Below are 22134 nucleotides of genomic sequence, written 5' to 3'. Positions count from 1 at the left end.
CAGACACTTCATCCTGTTGAAAAATGCCATTGCTGTTGGGGAAAACCCCAACCATGAAAGATGTGGTTAGTCCGCAGTAATGTTAATGTAGGCCGCGGCTATAATGGTGCTTTCAAATTCTAGTAGATCACGTGGAACTGCCAGGTGAACGTCCCCCATACCACAAAACTGCTGGCACCGGCCTGCGTCAGTAATGCGGTGCATCTTTCGAGCAGCCGGTCACTGCAGTCGTAATTAACTGTGTTGTTGGGTAAATATGGGAAGACACAATACTCATCTTCTGTGAAGCCCACGTTCAACAATGTGCGCTGAGCGTTGAGTGTGAAACACATGTGCCTGTACCAGCACTGTACTCTCATCGCCAGATCTGTGCTAGATCGCCACTTGTCCTTCTTTACAGAGCGAGAAGGCCTCCGAAATAGACATTCTTTGACGACACTACTTCGTCGCCTACTCATCTTTTCACTGCCCTTCGACCACTTTCCACAGATGCTCACGACAGACGATCACTTTAGCACTTTCTGAGATGCTCTTTCTGAGGCACCGGGTTGCAACAGTCCGCCCTTTGTCAAAGTCGTTTATGTTAGTGGATGGTTGCAGACCATATCATCACCTTAGAAGATTCCTTATTCGTCTCTGTTCCACTTGTGCAGGGTGATTCAGCTGCCCCTGCTGATGGGTTTTACGCAACCCGCAACGCCTTCAAAAACCACATGCAAGGTTTAGATATTCTCTCACCTGATACCTGCAAACTGTTAGCCCTTTAGAAAAAAATGAACAGGGGCTTTTCGTAGGAAATTTAATACAGTTAAATTTTGTACTGGAATATGTTTTCGCTGGTGGACACATTTTCCTAGTTATTCAAGAAAAACGTATTTGCTCCTGTTCATTCCTTCTTTAGGATTAACAGTTTGCACACAGCATGCAAGAGAATTTCAAAATCTTGATTCTGATATTTGAAGGCATTGCAGGTTGCATAAAACCCACCGGTAGGAGCAACTGAATCGTCCCAGTATACTTTTGTTACTGTGTTGCATGCCAGCAGCATCACCTGATGGCATTCAATCTCACAGTGGGCAGTGATCATATTAGCGATGCCGTGGGCAGTGATCACATTAGAGAAGCCTGACATCTCCAGGATGAAGATATCGGTCTTAATGTAATTTATTCAATAACAAAATTTAATATCAGAAACTTTCAATTTTGATTACGTAATTGAAGCAGAAGGGAGAGAGGGAAACATAGTGGATGGTTGCAGACCATATCATCACCTTAGAAGATTCCTTTTTCGTCTCTGTTCCACTTGTGCAGGGTGATTCAGCTGCCCCTGCTGATGGGTTTTATGCAACCCGCAACGCCTTCAAAAACCACATGCAAGGTTTAGATATTCTCTCACTTGATAACTGCAAACTGTTAGTCCTTCAGAAAAAAATGAACAGGGGCTTTTCGTAGGAAATTTAATATAGTTAGATTTTGTACTGGAATATGTTTTCGCTGGTGGACACATTTTCCTAGTTATTCAAGAAAAATGTGTTTGCTCCTGTTCATTTCTTCCTTAGGATTAACAGTTTGCACACAGCATGCAAGAGAATTTCAAAATCTTGATTCTGATATTTGAAGGCATTGCAGGTTGCATAAAACCCACCGGTAGGAGCAACTGAATCGTCCCGGTATACTTTTGTTACTGTGTTGCATGCCAGCAGCATCACCTGATGGCATTCAATCTCACAGTGGGCAGTGATCATATTAGTGATGCCGTGGGCAGTGATCACATTAGAGAAGCCTGACATCTCCAGGATGAAGATATCGGTCTTAATGTAATTTATTCAATAAAAAAATTTAATATCAGAAACTTTCAATTTTGATTACGTAATTGAAGCAGAAGGGAGAGAAGGAAACATAGTGGGTGAGTATGGATTGGGGGAGAGAAATGAAAGAGGAAGCCGTCTGGTAGAATTTTGCACAGAGCATAACTTAATCATAGCTAACACTTGGTTCGAGAAGGTTGTATACATGGAAGAATCCTGGAGATTCTAGAAGGTATCAGATAGATTATTTAATGGTAAGACAGAGATTTAGGAACCAGGTTTTAAATTGTAAAACATTTCCAGAGGCAAATGTAGACTCTGACCACAATCTATTGGTTATGAACTGTAGATTAAAACTGAAGAAACTGCAAAAAGGTGGGAATTTAAGGAAATGGGGCCTGGATAAACTGACTAAACCAGAGGTTGTACAGAGTTTCAAGCAGAGCATAAGGGAACAATTGACAGGAATGGGGGAAAGAAATACAGTAGAAGAAGAATGGGTAGCTCTGAGGAATGAAGTAGTGAAGGCAGCAGAGGATCAAGTAGGTAAAAAGACGAGGGCTAGTAGAAATCCTTGGGTAACAGAAGAAATATTGAATTTAATTGATGAAGGAGAAAATATAAAAACGCAGTAAATGAAGAAGGCAAAAGGGAATACAAACGTCTCAAAAACGAGATCGACAGGAAGTGCAAAATGGCTAAACAGGGATGGCTAGAGGACAAATGTAAGGATGTAGAGGCCTATCTCACTAGGGGTAAGATAGATACTGCCTACAGGAAAATTAAAGAGACCTTTGGAGAAAAGAGAGCCGCTTGTATGAATATCAAGAGCTCAGATGGAAACCCAGTTCTAAGCAAAGAAGGGAAAGCAGAAAGGTGGAAGGAGTATATAGAGGGTCTATACAAGGGCGATGTACTTGAGGACAATATTATGGAAATGGAAGAGGCTGTAGATGAAGATGAAATGGGAGATACGATACTGCGTGAAGAGTTTGACAGAGCACTGAAAGACCTGTGTCGAAACAGGGCCCCGGGAGTAGACAACATTCCATTGGAACTACTGACGGCCTTGGGAGAGCCAGTCCTGACAAAACTCTACCATCTGGTGAGCAAGATGTATGAGACAGGCGAAATACCCTCAGACTTCAAGCAGGTGTTGACAGATGTGAAAATTACCGAACTATCAGTTTAATAAGTCACAGCTCCAAAATACTAACACGAATTATTTACAGACGAATGGAAAAACTGGTAGAAGCCGATCCCGGCGAAGATCAGTTTGGGTTCCGTAGAAATATTGGAACACGTGAGGCAATACTGGCCCTACGACTTATCTTAGAAGCTAGATTAAGGAAAGGCAAACCTAGGTTTCTAGCATTTGTAGACTTAGAGAAAGCTTTTGACAATGTTGACTGGAATACTCTCTTTCAAATTCTAAAGGTGGCAGGGGTAAAATACAGGGAGAGAAAGGCTATTTACAATTTGTACAGAAACCAGATGGCAGTTATAAGAGTCGAGGGACATGAAAGGGAAGCAGTGGTTGGGAAGGGAGTGAGACAGGGTTGTAGCCTCTCCCCGATGTTATTCAATCTGTATATTGAGCAAGCAGTAAAGGAAACAAAGGAAAAATTCGGAGTAGGTATTAAAGTCCATGGAGAAGAAATAAAAACGTTGAGGTTCGCCGATGACATTGTAATTCTGTCAGAGACAGCAAAGGACTTGGAAGAGCAGTTGAACGGAATGGACAATGTCTTGAGAAAGGAGGGTGTAAGACGAACATCCACAAAAGCAAAACGAGGATAATGGAATGTAGTCGAATTAAATACGGTGATGCTGAGGGAATTAGAATAGGAAAAGAGACACTTAAAGTAGTAAAGGAGTTTTGCTATTTGGGGAGCAAAATAACTGATGATGGTCGAAGTAGAGAGGATATAAAATGTAGGAAAGCGTTTCTGAAGAAGAGAAATTTGTTAACATCGAGTGTAGATTTAAGTGTCGGGAAGTCGTTTCTGAAAGTATTTGTATGGAGTGTAGCCATGTATGGAAGTGAAACATGGACGATAAATAGTTTAGACAAGAAGAGAATAGAAGCTTTCTAAATGTGGTGCTACAGAAGAATGCTGAAGATTAGATGGGTAGATCACATAACTAATGAGGAGGTATTGAATAGAATTGGGGAGAAGAGGAGTTTGTGGCACAACTTGACAAGAAGAAGTGACCGGTTGATCGGACATGTTCTGAGGCATCAAGGGATCACAAATTTAGCATTGGAGGGCAGCGTGGAGGGTAAATATCGTAGTGGAAGACCAAGAGATGAATACACTAAACAGATTCAGAGGGATGTAGGTTGCAGTAAGTACTGGGAGATGAAGAAGCTTGCACAGGATAGAGCAGCATGGAGAGCTGCATCAAACCAGTCTCAGGACTGAAGACAACAACAACAACAACAATTGAAGCAGGACGATCAGGTTTCGCTACTTTCTATAACCATCTTCATATCGTTCAAATCGTAAAAACGAATTGAAACGCACTGGTAACATAATCTTTAGCTAAAGTCATGCATTCATATTATGGATCAACAGAACTATGATAGTGTGTAGTTTAAAGCTCAAGCGAGCTGCTTATAAACTATAATCGCGCAAGATTCGAGTGATAACTAGGGAATACGGTCAGTTGCATTAGTAAAAATGGCATCAAATGTCAATTATTTGCAATTAGTAGCCGGCCGCGGTGGCCGAGCGGTTCTAGGCGGTTCAGTCCGGAACCGCGCGACTGCTACGTTCGAAGGTTCGAATCCTGCCTCGGGCATGGATGTGTGTGATGTCCATAGGTTAGTTATGTTTAAGTAGTTCTAAGTTCTAGGGGATTGATGACCTCAGATGTTAAGTCCCATAGTGCTCAGAGTCATTTGAACTTTTTCTGCAATTAGTACAGCAGATATTGTAGTGAGAAAAGTATAGGCAATGGTAACAAGAATCTTCAGCTGCTCCATAGCCTGGCTTACCAAGGAGTGATCCATCATGCCGTATTAAACAGTCATCCTTGTAAAATCTACATAAGTAGGAAGATTAAAAGTAAAAACGCCCAATCTTCCAGGAAAGACATGGAAAAACTAACTCGTGACGTGACGTGCCTTGCCAGGGTAGCTGCGGTTGTGGGATTTAGGTTTTAACCTTCAGCTAGCGCAAATTGATTCTTAATACAGCGTGCATGCAAAGTGGTCCCATGCAGGCCACAAGGTTGGGACAGAGTTTTGTGATAGGGCATTCCAGTCCTCCAGAAGCGCTGTTGACAACTGTCAGATGGTCTTTGGTTCAAGTGGACGTGCTGAAATACGCCTCCTCAAAGCATCCCACATGTGGTCGCGGGGAATTAAGTCGGGGAACGGGCTGTTCAATCCATTAGCCGAATATCATCTCGTTCCAACAGCTCCTCCACCTGTGCTGTTCGACGTGGTCGCACATTGATCCATAAAAGTGAAGCCAGGGTCGAATGCACGCCTGAAAAGACGCAAACGGAGCAGGGGATCGTATTTTAAGACTTGGAGATCAGCACGCCCATGCAACATTATGCCTCCTCACACTTCATTTTTATGGATAACAATGCGTGTCCTCATCGTACAGTTCAGTTAGAGGAGCTCTTGGAACGAGAGGATTTTCGGAGAACGTCCACATGCACTAACGACAATGCAGCAGTTATCAACAGCGCTGGTGAGGGTACAGAATGTCCTACCACAAGAACGCCATACCACCCTTGTGGCCACCAGGGGAACAGTTACAGAGCATGCATTACGTACCATTGTGATCACTCACCCTATTAAGAACCACGCCTCGCCTTTTGTAATGCCTAGGGGACCGCATGGGAACAGTTACAGAGCATGCATTGCGTTCCATTGTGATCACTCACCCTATTAAGAACCACACCTCACATTTTGTAATGCCTAGGGGACCGCAAGGGCACAGTTACAGAGCATGCATTGCGTTCCTTTGTGATCACTCACCCTATTAAGAACCATGCCTTGACTTTTGTAATGCCTAGGGGACCGCATGGCAACAGTTACAGCAAGCATTGCGTTCCATTGAGAACACTCACCCTATTAAGAACCACGCCTCGCCTTTTGTAATGCCTAGGGGACCGCATGGGAACAGTTACAGAGCATGCATTGCGTTCCATTGCGATCACTCACCCTATTAAGAACCACATCTCACACTCTCTAATGCCTAGGGGAACTATTGGAAAAAAGTTACAGAGCATACCATTGTGATAACTCACACTCTTAAGAACCACACCTCACATTTTGTAATTCCTAGGGGAACACATGGGAGCAGTTACAGCATGCATTGCGTTCCATTGTGAACACTCACCCTATTAAGAACCATGCCTCACATTATGCATTGCCTATGGGACCTCATGGGAACAGTTACAGAGCATGCATTGCGTTCCATTGTGATCACTCACAACATTAAGAACCACACCTCACATTTTGTAATGCCTAGGGGACCGCAAGGGCACAGTTACAGAGCATGCATTGCGTTCCTTTGTGATCACTCACCCTATTAAGAACCATGCCTTGACTTTTGTAATGCCTAGGGGACCGCATGGCAACAGTTACAGCAAGCATTGCGTTCCATTGAGAACACTCACCCTATTAAGAACCACGCCTCGCCTTTTGTAATGCCTAGGGGACCGCATGGGAACAGTTACAGAGCATGCATTGCGTTCCATTGCGATCACTCACCCTATTAAGAACCACAGCTCACATTCTCTAATGCCTAGGGGAACTATTGGAAAAAAGTTACAGAGCATACCATTGTGATAACTCACACTCTTAAGAACCACACCTCACATTTTGTAATTCCTAGGGGAACACATGGGAGCAGTTACAGCATGCATTGCGTTCCATTGTGAACACTCACCCTATTAAGAACCATGCCTCACATTATGCATTGCCTATGGGACCTCATGGGAACAGTTACAGAGCATGCATTGCGTTCCATTGTGATCACTCACAACATTAAGAACCACACCTCACATTTTGTAATGCCTAGGGGACCGCATGGCAACAGTTACAGCATGCATTGCGTTCCATTGAGAACACTCACCCTATTAAGAACCATGCCTCACATTTTGTATTGCCTATGGGGCCTCATGAGAACAGTTACAGAGCATGCATTGTGTTCCTTTGTGATCACTCACAATTTTAAGAATCACGCCTCACATCTAGGGGACCACACGGGAACAGTTACAGAGCATGCTGCATTGCATTCCATTGTGATCACTCACCCTATTAAGAACCACACCTCACATTTTGTAATGCCTAGGGGACCGCATGGGAACAGTTACAAAGCATGCATTGCATTCCATTGTTAACACTCACCCTATTAAGAACCACACCTCACATTTTGTATTGCCTAGGGGACCACATGGGAACAGTTACAGAGTATGCATTGCGTATGATTGTGATAACTCACCCTCTTAAGAATCACACCTCACATTTTGTAATGCCTAGGGGAACACATGGGAACAGTTACAGACCATGCATTGCGTTCCATTGTGATCACTCACTCTATTAAGAACCATGTCTTATCTTTTGTAATGCCTAGGGGACCGCATGGGAACAGTTACAGCATGCATTGCGTTCTATTGTGAACACTCACCCTATTAAGAACCACGCCTCACCTTTTGTAATGCCTAGGGGACAGCATGGGAACAGATACAGAGCATGAATTGCGTTCCATTGTGATCACTCACCCTATTAAGAAACACAGCTCGCCTTTTATAATGCCCAGGGGAACACATGGGAACAGTTACAGAACATGCATTGCACACCATTGTGATAACTCACACTCTCAAGGACAAAACCTCACATTTTGTAATGCCTAGGGGAACAGTTACAGCATGCATTGCGTTCCATTGTGAACACTCACCCTATTAAGAACCACACCTCACATTTTGAATTGCCTATGGGACCTCATGGGAACAGTTACAGAGCATGTATTGCATTCCTTGGTGATCACTCACCCTATTAAGAACCATGCCTCACATTTTGTAATGCCTAGGGGACCACATGGGAACAGTTACAGAGCATGCATTGCGTTCCATTGTGATCACTCACTCTATCAAGAACCATGTCTTACCTTTTGTAATGCCTAGGGGACCGCATGGCAACAGTTACAGCATGCATTGCGTTCCACTGTGATCACTCACCCTATTAAGAACCACACCTCGCCTTTTGTAATGCCTGGGGGAACACATGGGAACAGTTACAGCATGCATTGCGTTCCATTGTGAACACTCACCCTATTAAGAACCACGCCTCACATTTTGAATTGCCTATGGGACCTCATGGGAACAGTTACAGAGCATGTATTGCATTCCTTGGTGATCACTCACCCTATTAAGAACCAGGCCTCACATTTTGTAATGCCCAGGGGACCGCATGGGAACGGTTACAGAGCATGCATTGCGTTCCTTTGTGATCACTCACCCTTTTAAGAACCACGCCTCACATTTTGTGATGCCTAGTGGACCGTACGGGAACAGTTACAGAGCATGCTGCATTGCATCCCATTGTGATCACTCACCCTATTAAGAGCCACACCTCACATTTTGTAATGCCTAGGGGACCGCATGGGAACAGTTACAGAGCATGCATTGCGTTCCATTGTGAACACTCACCTATTAAGGACCACGACTCACATTTTGTATTGCCTAGGGGACCACCTGGGAACAGTTACAGAGCATGCATTGAGTATCATTGTGATAACTCACCCTCATAAAAACCACACCTCACATTTTGTAATGCCTAGGGGAACACATGGGAACAGTTGCAGAGCATGCATTGCGTTCCTTGGTGATCACTCACCCTATTAAGTACCAGGCCTCACAGGGGCTCAGCATTCATTTGCTGAGTACGGGCTTGGCGACCCCGGGGTCCTGAGCTGGGGCCTGGTCAGCGCCGCCTGTCTCCTGTCACTGTAACCCCCGGACATGCTTCAGCGGCCGCCGTATGGTGCGGCGGTGGAATGTTGTGTGTTGCGGGGAATGGTAATCTTGGCTTGACCGCCTGGATTGCGAGGAAGGTAAACCTCTATAAAAACCCCTTAATCTTACGGTGTGCTGCGCGCCTATAAGATGCATGGCTGTTGGGGTGGAACAGTCGCAAGCGGGCAACCTCTGGGGCACCTGCTGCACCCCAGTTGTATAAGGCTTACCTAGGCACGCGGGGCTCTGTCTGGGTCGACTTCCTAGTTCCCTAGCTGCTCGTGGGACCGAGATGGATCCTTCGAAATCCTCTTTTCCTCCTCCCAGCGGAAAGGGTGGGCCGCTGGAAGGTTCTCACACCCAGTCTCTGAAGAGGGCTCTTGCAGTCAGTCCCCCTGACTGCAGCACATATTTGACCAGTCAAGTCTTTAGCAGAATGCATTCTGGTAATCAGAACGTGTTTCTCATTGTAAAACGGAAGGAGGGTAGTTTTGAGAAGGTTTCGCCCTTGTATATACAAAAGGGTTTGGAGGGCATCTGTGGCTCCTTAAAATCAGTGAAGCGTTTGCGTAATGGGACCTTGCTCGTGGAAACTTCCACTTCCAAGCAAGCCACTAACCTGCAAGCTGCTAAATGCCTTGGGGAGTATGCCATAGACACTGAACTGCACAGCACCTTGAATTATAGCAAAGGTGTTGTGACATGCCGGGATCTAGTCGACATTCCCAAAGACGAACTGCAACGTGAGTGGGCTCCGGAAGGTATCGTTGATGTTCAACATATCATGAGGAGGGTTGATGGCAATCTTGTGAAATCCGACTCTTTATTCTGACCTTCAGTAGCAAGAAACTTCCCGAGCATATTAAGGCTGGCTTCCTTCGCCTTAGTGTGCGGCCTTATTTCCCGTCTCCAATGCGCTGTTTTAAATGCCAGCGTTTTGGGCCTACCACGTCAGGGTGTAGAGGCGAAGCGACTTGTGGCAACTGTGGTAAGGCCGCTCAGGAAGGAGTTGGCTCGTCTCCAGCTAGATGTATCAATTGCTCTGGAAACCACCCTGTTTGGAGTAGGGACTGCCGAATATTTTTAGAGGAACGCAAAGTCTAGGAAATAAAAACATCCAAGCGTATCCCATATGGTGAGGCCAAGAAGATCTATAAGTCGATGCAACCTCCCACATTTGTTACATCTTTTGCATCCCTGGTTCAGAAGCCTACTCCAAAAGTCGATGCCTCCACGCAGACTGAGGTGGTGAGTGTTGGCACTAACACCTGCAGCTGTCAGTGCACTTGCAACGCAGCCAGTGTTTCAGAGCCAGTAGCCGCTACTCGAACGGCAGACAAAGGTACAGTGGCGAACTTGGGGCCAGCCCCTGGCGCCTCCAACAGCTGAGGCTGTTCCCAAGCCCACTGCGCCAATTACCACTCCCACATCAGCTCCCCCAAAGCCCACCAAACCACAGAAAGCGCATGTACAGCCGCAACAGCGGGTCAAATCCCGTGGTAAACCATCTGACCATGCGGATGTTGTTTTACGTGAGGCTTCCTCTGACTCTTCCCCAGAGTTGATGGAATACGATGTATGTGTGGGGCAATCATCTCGCCCCACGCCTGCCCCTCCACCTGCTGCGGTCTCCCCGCCCCGTCGGAGAGACAGGATGAAGGTGCTACCCCCATCATAGGTGGCTCCCATACTTCAGTGGAACTTGCAAGGGTTCAGGACGCATGTGGAGGAACTTCGTCTACTATCTCAGGGTAGACAACTGTGTCTATGTCTCCAGGAGACTTATTTCCATCCATCATACTCCCCTGAGATCCGAGGCTATACACTCCACAAAAAGGACGACCTGCGTGGAGAGAGAGCTAGAGGAGGCGTAGGTATTTTCGTCAGGACGGACTACCACTCCTCGCCTCTCTCACTTACGACGGCTTTACAGGCTGTCGCTGTGTCCGTGCACGTGCGTCATCCATTGACTGTATGTTCGCTTTACTTGCCCCCACATAATGCACTTGATGAAGCGGCCCTCACCGACCTTCTTACACAGCTCCCCCATCCATTCATTATTTGTGGTGATTTTAATGGCCACAATGTGCTTTGGGGCTCTGCACATACCTGCCCCAGGGGTAGAGCAATTGAGACGCTTCTCCTGTCATCCTGTGCCTACTTGCTCAATGGAGGACAGAGTACTCATTTCTGCACAGCGACTGGGTCGTTCTCTGCCATTGATCTCTCGCTTCGCTCTCCAGCTCTTGCCGCCAGTGCTGACTGGGAAGTGGTCGCTGACTTGCACGTCAGTGATCATTTCCCAATCTGGATTCACCTGCCAGATGGCGTGGGCCCCGAAAGGAGACCACCACGATGGGTGCTCAGTGGAGCCGACTGGACACTTTATAGCCAGTTGGCCCAGTTCGAACACTGTGCGAATGTTGAGGCGTGAGTGGATCATATTACCAAAACGGTCCACCACGCCGCTGCAGCATCCATTCAACAGTCCACAGGCCACAGGAAGAGGCCACCTGTGCCTTGGTGGAGTGCCGAAAGCCGCTCTGCAATCAGGACCAGGCGTGCGGCTCTGCGTCGGTTCAAGTGTCGGCCGACTGCTGAGAATCTTGCAGCCTTTCAGGTGGCGAGGGCAATATGTCGCCGCATTATTCGTGAGAGCAAGAAGAGGTCATGGCAACAGTTCCTGAACACCATTAATCGTTCCACCAACAGTTCCATTGTGTGGGAGACCATCAGGAGAATTTCTGGCAGAGGAGGGAGGTGCCCCATAGCTACTGTAATGAATAACGGCACACTCCACATGGATCCGCGAGACACTGCCCAGACTATGGCAGCGTATTTTGCCACAGTTACTGCAACAACCAGTCAGGATCCAGGTTTCCAGCACCATAGAGCCGTTGCTGAGAGATGTCGTCTGGACTTCCAGTCCACTTCTCATGAAGTTTACAACTGCCCATTTTCTATGTGGGGCCTGGATTCTGCATTGTCTGGAGCTCATAACACATCCCCTGGTCATGACAGGATCCATTACAGTATGCTATGGCACCTCACAATGCGCAACAGAGAAATCCTCCTCGCACTTTTTAATGCCATTTGGGCGTCGGGTCACTTTCCTGACGTGTGGCATGAGGCTGTTTTAATCTCTTTTTTAAAACCTGGGAAAGACAGCACGAGCCCAAGTAGCTACCGTAGTGTTGCCCTCACTAGTTGCATAGGGAAGACCTTGGAGCGGATGGTCAACCGCCGCCTTGTCTGGATGTTAGAATCCCGGCAACTCCTTAGTCGCTTTCAGTGTGGGTTCAGGAGGTTTCGTTCCACCTTCGATAATCTTGCCCTCCTGGAGGCGGCTATACAGCAAGCTTTCCTACGCCGTCATCACCTTCTAGGTGTATTTTTCGACATCGAAAAGGCCTATGATACCACTTGGAGGCGTCTCATCCTGGAGCAGCTTCACGAATGGGGTTTTCGTGGTTGTCTTCCTCTTTTTATTCAGTCTTTCCTCTCGCCACGATATTTTAGGTACCGAATTGGTGACGTCCTGTCTGATCGCTTTGCGCAGGAGAACGGTGTCCCTCAGGTTAGCGTTTTAAGTGTGACTCTCTTTGCCATCGCTATTAATAGCATTACGTCCATAGTGAAAAGTCCTGTCCAGTGTTCTTTGTTTGTGGATGATTTCTCTTTGTTTTGCTCTTCTTCAAGCCTTGCAACGACAACTCGTCAGTTGCAACTTACGATTAGGCGTTTGGATGACTGGGCGCAGAAGAGTGGTTTTAAGTTTTCCACCGAGAAGTCTGTATGAGTTTTTTTTTTTTTTTTTTTTTTCAACCGTTCTCATTCGATTTTAACCTTTCTTGAGTTGAGGATGAGGGACACTATTCTTACTTTTAAAGACACGGTGAGATTTCTGGGGCTCATTTTTTACTCAAAGCTCACGTGGTTACCTCATCTTAAAGACCTGGAACGGCGGTCACTTAAGGCTTTAAGTATTTTAAAATGTCTTAGCCACAGTACATGGGGAGCTGACAGGACTTGTCTGCTCCAGTTTTACAGGGCGTTTGTGCGATCTCGGCTCGATTATGGGTACATGGTGTATGGGTCTGTGAGGCCTTCTTACTTAAGGATGGACGTTGTGCACCATGAAGGGCTTCGGTTGGCCACTGGGGCATTCCGAACTAGCCCCATACCAAGCCTCTGTGCAGAGGCTGGTGAACCGCCACTTCATATGCGTCGACGGCTACTTACAGTGCGCCAGGCGTATAAAACTTTGCCCACACCATACACCCCTGCATACCATACCGTTGCTCAGCCTCCTCTGGCACGATTGTTTCATAACCAGCAACGTGCGATGCAGCCCTATGGGATTCGCGCACAGGGTTGCCTTGGTGCGATGTCTATGGCTGGTCTTCGTGTTTTACGTCACGGTTGGAGCAGATCTCCACCTTGGCTCCTCCGCAGACCAAAACTTATTTTAGATTTGACTAATTTTAAGAAAGATGGCACACCAGATTTTACATTCAAATCTCTGTTTTTTAACATTTTAGATGTGCATGTGTTTACACTGATGGGTCCAAACAGGAGAATTTCCTTGGCTGTTCTGTGGTGTTCCCTGATCATGTTACCCTGATTCGCCTCCCTGCTGAATATACCGTTTTCGCAGCGGAGCTCCACGGAATCCTGAAGGCACTGGAGCAGATGCATCGTGTTCGGGGCGATCGATTTCTTCTCTGCTCCGATTCTGTTAGTGCCTTACAATCACTGCAGAACCTATACCCGACTGAGGAGATGGTCCAGCTGGTATATGACCAAATGTACTTCCTCCAACGGCGGGCTAAAGAGGTATCCTTCTGCAGGGTGCCTGGTCATGTCGGAATTTGGGACAATGAACAGGCCGATCGGGCTGCCAATGAGGCCTCCAGAGAGCAGGATGTCGTCCAGTGTCCTGTCCCCTTGCAGTCAGTCATCGCTGCACTCCACAGGAAGTGCATGGAGTTGTGGGAGGACGAATGGCTGGCGGTGACGGCCAATAAACTGCGGTCGGTGAAGTCAACCACTCGGCCGTGGCGTCCCTCCTGCCGGTTGCTCAGGCGGGAAGAGGTGGCCCTCACGCGTCTTCGGATCGGGCACTGTCCTCTCTCACATAGCTTTTTATTACGGCGGGAGACTCCTCCGTCTTGTGATGCCTGTGGTGTGCACATCTCTGTCCGGCACATTTTAACAGACTGCATTTTATACCGTGATGCAAGGGCAGAAGCACAAGTTGATGGGGATCTGCCTTGTGTTTTAGCTAACGATGAGACGTGTGTGTCTAGGGTTTTTGAGTTTTGTGATATGTCTGGACTCTGGCCTAAACTTTTAGGATGGAGGTTTCAGTGTATTGCAGATTGGCTGACTCCTCCCTTTTTTCCTTGCGTTCAGCCAGCCACTTCCATCTGCTACATTGTTTTAGCTCCCTCTACCATTTTCTTCCTGTGTTGTCCATGTTTTACTGCTGCCGCCCCGCTTCATCCCACGCTTCGGTGTGGGTGAGCACATATTTTTCAATGATTGTTCCTCATGTTTTTGTTCCGTTTTATATAAATGTTCTGAGTTTTTTCCTGACACCCGTCTCACTATGTTACTGAATGGGCGCAGAAGACCATGCTGTCGTGCGCCCAAAAAAACCCCTCTACTACTATTACTACATTTTGTAATGCCTAGGGGACCGCATGGGAACAGTTACAGAGCATGCATTGCGTTCCATTGTGAACACTCACCCAATTAAGAACCACGACTCACATTTTGTAATGCCCATGGGACCTCATGGGAACAGTTAGAGCATGCATTGCGTTCCTTTGTGATCACTCACCCTTTTAAGACCCACGCCTCACATTTTGTAATAATGCCTAGGGGAACACATGGGAACAGTTACAGAGCATGCATTGCGTTCCATTGTGATCACTCACTCTATTAAGAACCACACCTCACATTTATATTGCCTATGGGACCTCATGGGAACAGTTACAGAGCATGCATTGCGTTTCTTGGTGATCACTCACCCTATTAAGAACCAGATCTTACCTTATGTAATGCCTAGGGCACCGCATGGGAACAGTTACAGCATGCATTGCGCTCTATTGTGAACACTCACCCTATTAAGAACGACGCCTCGCCTTTTGTAATGCCTATGAGGCCTCATGGGAACAGTTACAGAGCATGCATTGCGTTCGTTTGTGATCACTCACCCTTACCACGCCTCACATTTTGTAATGCCTAGGGGAACACATGGGAACAGTTACAGAGCATGCATTGCGTTCCATTGTGATCACTCACTCTATTAAGAACCATGTCTTACCTTTTGTAATGCCTAGGGGACCTCATGGGAACAGTTACAGAGCATGCATTGCGTTCCTTTGTGATCACTCACCCTTTTAAGAACCACGCTCACATTTTGTAATGCCTAGGGGACCGTATGGGAACAGTTACAGAGCATGCATTGTGTTCCATTGCGAACATATACCCCATTAAGAACCACGCCTCGCCTTTTGTAATGCATAGGGGACTGCATGGGAACAGCTACAGAGCATGCATTGCGTATCATTGTGATCACTCACCCTCTTAAGAACCACACCTCACATTTTGTAATGCCTAGGGGACCACATGGGAACAGTTACAGAGCATGCATTGCGTTCCTTTGTGATCACTCACCCTTTTGAGAACCACGCCTCACATTTTGTAATGCCTAGGGGACCACATGGGAACAGTTGCAGCATGCATTGCGTTCCATTGTGATCACTCACCCTATTAAGAACCACACCTCGCCTTTTGTAATGCCTAGGGGAACACATGGGAACAGTTACAGAGCATGCATCGCGTAACACTGTGATAACTCACCCTCTTAAGAACCACACCGCACATTTTGTAATGCCTAGGGGAATACATGGGAACAGTTACAGAGCATACATTGCATACCATTGTGCTAACTCACACTCTTAAGAACTGCACCTCACATTTTGTAATGCCTAGGGGACCGCATGGGAACGGTTAAAGAGCATGCATTGGGTTCCTTTGTGATCATTCACCCTCTTGAAGAACCACACCCCACATTTTGTAATGCCTAGGGGACCACACGGGAACAGTTACAGAGCATGCATTGCATTCCATTGTGATCACTCACCCTATTAAGAACCACACCTCACATTTTGTAATGCCTAGGGGATCGCATGGGAACAGTTACAGAGCACGCATTGCGTTCCATTGTGAACACATATCCTATTAAGAACCACGCCTCGCCTTTTGTAATGCATAGGGGACTGCATGGGAACAGTTACAGAGCATGCATTGCGATCCTTTGTGATCACTCACCCTTTTAAGAACCACGCTCACATTTTGTAATGCCTAGGGGACCACACGGGAACAGTTACAGAGCATGCATTGCATTCCATTGTGATCACTTACCCTATTAAGAACCACACCTCACATTTTGTAATGCCTAGGGGACCGTATGGGAACAGTTACAGAGCATGCATTGTGTTCCATTGCGAACATATACCCCATTAAGAACCACGCCTCGCCTTTTGTAATGCATAGGGGACTGCATGGGAACAGCTACAGAGCATGCATTGCGTATCATTGTGATCACTCACCCTCTTAAGAACCACACCTCACATTTTGTAATGCCTAGGGGACCACATGGGAACAGTTACAGAGCATGCATTGCGTTCCTTTGTGATCACTCACCCTTTTGAGAACCACGCCTCACATTTTGTAATGCCTAGGGGACCACACGGGAACAGTTGCAGCATGCATTGCGTTCCATTGTGATCACTCACCCTATTAAGAACCACACCTCGCCTTTTGTAATGCCTAGGGGAACACATGGGAACAGTTACAGAGCATGCATCGCGTAACACTGTGATAACTCACCCTCTTAAGAACCACACCGCACATTTTGTAATGCCTAGGGGAACACATGGGAACAGTTACAGAGCATACATTGCATACCATTGTGCTAACTCACACTCTTAAGAACTGCACCTCACATTTTGTAATGCCTAGGGGACCGCATGGGAACGGTTAAAGAGCATGCATTGGGTTCCTTTGTGATCATTCACCCTCTTGAAGAACCACACCCCACATTTTGTAATGCCTAGGGGACCACACGGGAACAGTTACAGAGCATGCATTGCATTCCATTGTGATCACTCACCCTATTAAGAACCACACCTCACATTTTGTAATGCCTAGGGGATCGCATGGGAACAGTTACAGAGCACGCATTGCGTTCCATTGTGAACACATATCCTATTAAGAACCACGCCTCGCCTTTTGTAATGCATAGGGGACTGCATGGGAACAACTAAAGAGCATGCATAGTGTTCCATTGTGATCACTCACCCTCTTAAGAACCACGCCTTGCCTTTTGTAATGCCTTGGCGGACCAACATAAATTGTTGTGACTTCAGCGTCAATATTGTCTTTTAGTTACCTTCTATCCACAGTCCAATTTTGCACAGTCCAATTTTCATCGAGGTATGTTACTTGGCAGTGACACATCACGCGGCAGTTACCTTGAGTCTTACTTTTGCACATCAGTGTAGTTTGTCTTGTCTTCTGCTGACAGTGCCACAGGATGATCGGAAAATGATAATTTTAAATTTCATATCTTGTTAACTCAAATAAATCTACCCTCGGAAATGTGTAATGGAGGATTAAAAAAAGCGACATGTTAGTTTTTCTATTTCAACTGACATATATAATTTCAAATCTCCAGCATAGGAATGAAATTAATACCCGCTGTGAAGTTGAAATATCGCTAGTGTTGTTGTTATGTATGTACCTTGGCGTCAACGCACGACTATAGTCGTCAAGTCCTTATTTTATAACAACATATCTGTAGGTATGATAAAAATGTTTCAGGACATGTCATCTCCGAGAGGTAGTGGCAGAACGATTGGGCACTATCGTTAACAAATGAAAACTGCGTTCACTGGGAGTGGGGCTCAAATATCTGTCCAGCATTTCAGATTTAGTTGTTACTTAGTTTCCCGAACTCATTTCACGCGAATGTTGTTACGGTTCCTCCAAAACGGCTGAGCTGCTTTTCTTGTCTATCGTTGCCTTTCAAAAAGATTCCCTCTCTTATAGAATTTACCACTTCAAGTTACTGAGCCTAATGAGAAGATACCATCAAAGACCTTAACATTCTAGTCTGTTACCCAGGAGCCGGCCGGGGTGGCCGAGCGGTTCTAGGCGCTACAGTCTGGAACCGCGCGGTTCGAATCCTGCCTCGGGCATGGATGTGTGTGATGTCCTTAGGTTCGTTAGGTTTAAGTAGTTCTAAGTTCTAGGGGACTGATGACCTCAGAAGTTAAGTCCCGTAGTGCTCACAGCCATTTTGCTACCCAGGAAATAAACGCATGCTGTCTCTGTGGTGCGGCTGACAACTTCCCCACCTGCAGTTTCGATGACTGCCCCAATGCGTAACCGACATCATTTCTATTCACTTCATCTGCGGAAGGTAGGTGTGAAAGGAACGACTGACGTATTGCTTCAGGTGGAGAATTATGAGAGGAGATGAAAAAACAAAAATAGAAAAAAAGGAACTGCGGTCGGCTGAAGCTGTTCGGCTGGCAGTAATGCATCCTCCGCTACCTCACTGGTCAAAGCTGTGGCGGCCAAAGCGAAAGAGTCCGGTTCGATTCTCGATCTGTTATACAAACATCGAAAACTATAAGCAGCAGTGAAACATTGGAAACAACGCTCTCTTCGATACCCAAGTAGTACCCAAATGCATACGGTCTTCTCATAAGCTTTACTCACATTTTCTTTAATTCAAGCAGAATATTGCGCAAGTAAGGAGAAATCTGCAATGCAATTCGTCTACTGGAAGACGCAGTTCCCTGACCTTATTCTGAGTAGTGTTGCTAAAGTAACCTGTAATACCTGGATTAATTCTTTGATATAGTTGTTTTCCTAATAATATGAGTCCTTTTGACGCATACTAGACCTCGATCTTAGAAGTGAAAACGACTTTCGCATCCTGAAGTTTACTTCACAAACGTACATATTATAAAAATGTATGTGTGTGTGTATCTCCTAAATCACTGAACCAATTTCACCGAACATGATACACATATCCCTTACTGTCTGGCAACACTCGCTGTGGGGGTAAGAACAAATGGCTCTGAGCACTACGGGACTTAACTGCTGAGGTCATCAGTCCCCTAGAACTTAGAACTACTTAAAACTAACAACCTAAGGACATCACACACATCCATGCCGGAAGCAGGATTAGAACCTGCGGCCGTAGAGGTCGCGCGGTTCCAGACTGTAGCGCCTAGAACCGCTTGGCCACACGGGCCGGCGGGGTAAGAACCACCTACCTTTCACTGTTCAGGACAGCTTTGAAGTGCGAAGCACAGACCGATGTAGGCGAAAACGATAGCCTTCTATCGAGCTATGTTGAGGCACTGTCACAGAGACGTTTGCAAAATATCGTTGTAGACAGGCGAAGCAGCTGTGCCGGCGTGCAGAAGCACTTATTTCATTACATGAATGCGTTTCGTCTCACTAAACTCTTAAGAGTGATGGAGCTGAAGCGATTTGAGTGGTAGTTCTGCAAGGTTCGCAGGAGAGCTTCTGTAAAGTTTGGAAGGTAGGAGACGAGGTACTGGCAGAAGTAAAGCTGTGAGTAGCGGGCGTGAGTCGTGCTTCGGTAGCTCAGTTGGTAGAGCACTTGGCCGCGAAAGGCAAAGGTCCCGAGTTCGAGTCTCGGTCGGGCACACAGTTTTAATCTGCCAGGAAGTTTCATATCAGCGCACACTCCGCTGCAGAGTGAAAATCTCATTCTGAAGTCAGAAATGCAGATGAGGCCATCTGCGCCGAAGTCTGTGACGGCTTTAACAGATAGCATGGAACCTATCGACTGACTGTCCCACGGTCACATAATCCTTCACTAGCCACATAAAACACAATCCCAAATTTTTAAGACGACATGGACAAGTTCTTAATAGAAACCAGAATCAATTAGACGGAGGTGACAGAAGTCGTAGGATAGCTATGTATACAGATGGCGGTAGTATCGCGTACACAGGTGCATTGGCGGAGGTGTCATTTGTATCTAGGTGATGCGTGTGAAAAGGTTCCGATGTGGTTATGGCCGCACGATGGGAATTGACAGAGTCTGAACGCGAAAAGGGAGCCAGACGCACGGTACATTCCATTTTGTAAATCGTTCTGGGACTCCGATATTTCGAGACCCACAGCGTCAAGAGCGTTGGCGTCACCTTTTGGCGCGGACAACGCAATGGCTGACGGCCTTCACTTGACTGAGAGCTGCGGGGTTTACGCGAAGTTGTCAGTGCTTACAGACAAGCAATACTGCGTGAAATAACTGCAGAAATCAATGTGAGACGTACGACGACCGTTAACACAGTGTGGCGAAATCTGGAATTAATGGGCTATGGCAGCAAACGGACGACACGAATGCCTTTGCTAACAGCACGACATCGCCTGTAGCGCCTCTCCTACTCTCATGAACTACATCGGTTGGATCTCAGACGATAGGAAAACCTTGGCCTGGTCAGATGAGTCCCCATTTCAGGTGGTACAAGCCGATGTTAGGTTTCTAATGTGGCACAGATCCCTCGAAGCCACCGACTCAAGTCGTCAACTGGGCAGTGTGCAAGCTGGTGGTGACTCCAAAATGGTGTAGGCTGTGTTTACATAGAATGGACTAGGTCCGCTGGATGTTCGGCTACTTGAAGACCATTTGCAACCATTTACGGACGTCACATTCTCAACCAACGACGGGATTTTTATGGATGACAATGCGTCATGTCACCGGGCCACAGTTGTTCCAGATTGGTTTGAAGAACATTCTGGATAGTTCGAGCGAATAATTTTGCCATCCAGATGGCGCGACATGAATTCCATCTAACATTGGTTCAAAATGACTCTGAGCACTATGGGACTTAACTTCTGAGGTCATCAGTCCCATAGAACTTAGAACTACTTAAACATAACTAACCTAAGGACATCACACACATCCATGCCCGAGGCAGGATTCGAACCTGCGACCGTAGCGGTCGCGAGGTTCCAGACTGCAGTGCCTAGAACCGCTCGGCCACTCCGGCCGGCCATCTGTCATTAATCGGACGTAATCGAGAGGTCAGTTCGTGTACTAAATCCGGCACCGGTAGCACTTTCGCAAATATGGAAGGCTACAATATTTCTGCAAGGGACTTTCAAAGACTTGTTGAGCCCATGCCACATCTATTAGTTTCAGCACTAAACAAGACAAAATGGAGCTGACACGATATTAGGCGGTATCCCGTGACATATGTCACCGTAGTGTAAATTACCAGCCTCGGTGACAACACTAAGCACGGACAACACTAATGCACTCTGGTAATGCTATGACGGGGAACTGCGAATCTAATCATTTATATATGCGCCGATAGCACCAAGTTAGACTAACTTTATACCATGCCTTGTTGTTACTTCACTTCTTTTTGTCATGCACTATACAGGGTGGTTCATTGATAGTGACCGGGCCAAATATCTCACGAAATAAGCATCAAATGATAAAACTACAAAGAACGAAACTCGTCTAGCTTGAAGAGGGAAACGAGATGGCGCTATGGTTGGCCCGCTAGATAGCGCTGTCATAGGTCAAACGGATATCAACTGCGTTTTTTTAAATAGGAACCCCCATTTTTTATTACATATTCGTGTAGTACGTAAAGAAATATGAATGTTTTAGTTGGACCCCTTTTTTCGCTTTGCGATGGATGGCGCTGTAATAGTCAAAAGCGTATAAGTACATGGCATCACGTAACATTCCGCCAGTGCGGACGGTATTTACTTCGTGATACATTACCCGTGTTGTTAAAATGCACCGTTTACCAACTGCGGAAAAGGTCGATATCGTGTTTATGTATGGCTACCTTGATCAAAATGCCCAACGGGCGTGTGCTATGTGTGCTGCTCGGTACCCTGGTCGACATCATCCAAGTGTCCGGACCGTTCGCCGGATAGTTACGTTATTTAAGGAAACAGGAAGTGTTCAGCCACATGTGAAACGTCAACCACGACCTGCAACAAATAATGATGCCCAAGTAGGTGTTTTAGCTGCTGTCGCGGCTAATCCGCACATCAGTAGCAGACAAACTGCGCGAGAATCGGGAATCTCAAAAACGTCGGTGTTGAGAATGCTACATCAACATCGATTGCACCCGTGCCATATTTCTATGCACCAGAAATTGCATGGCGACGACTCTGAGCGTCGTGAACAGTTCTGCCGCTAGACACAAGAGACATTAAGGGACGATGACAGATTTTTTTGCACGCGTTCTATTTAGCGACG

The sequence above is a fragment of the Schistocerca americana genome, chromosome 8 (genome assembly GCF_021461395.2).
Source record: "Schistocerca americana isolate TAMUIC-IGC-003095 chromosome 8, iqSchAmer2.1, whole genome shotgun sequence".
NCBI lineage: Eukaryota > Metazoa > Arthropoda > Insecta > Orthoptera > Acrididae > Schistocerca > Schistocerca americana.
This window is presented reverse-complemented; position numbering follows the sequence as displayed.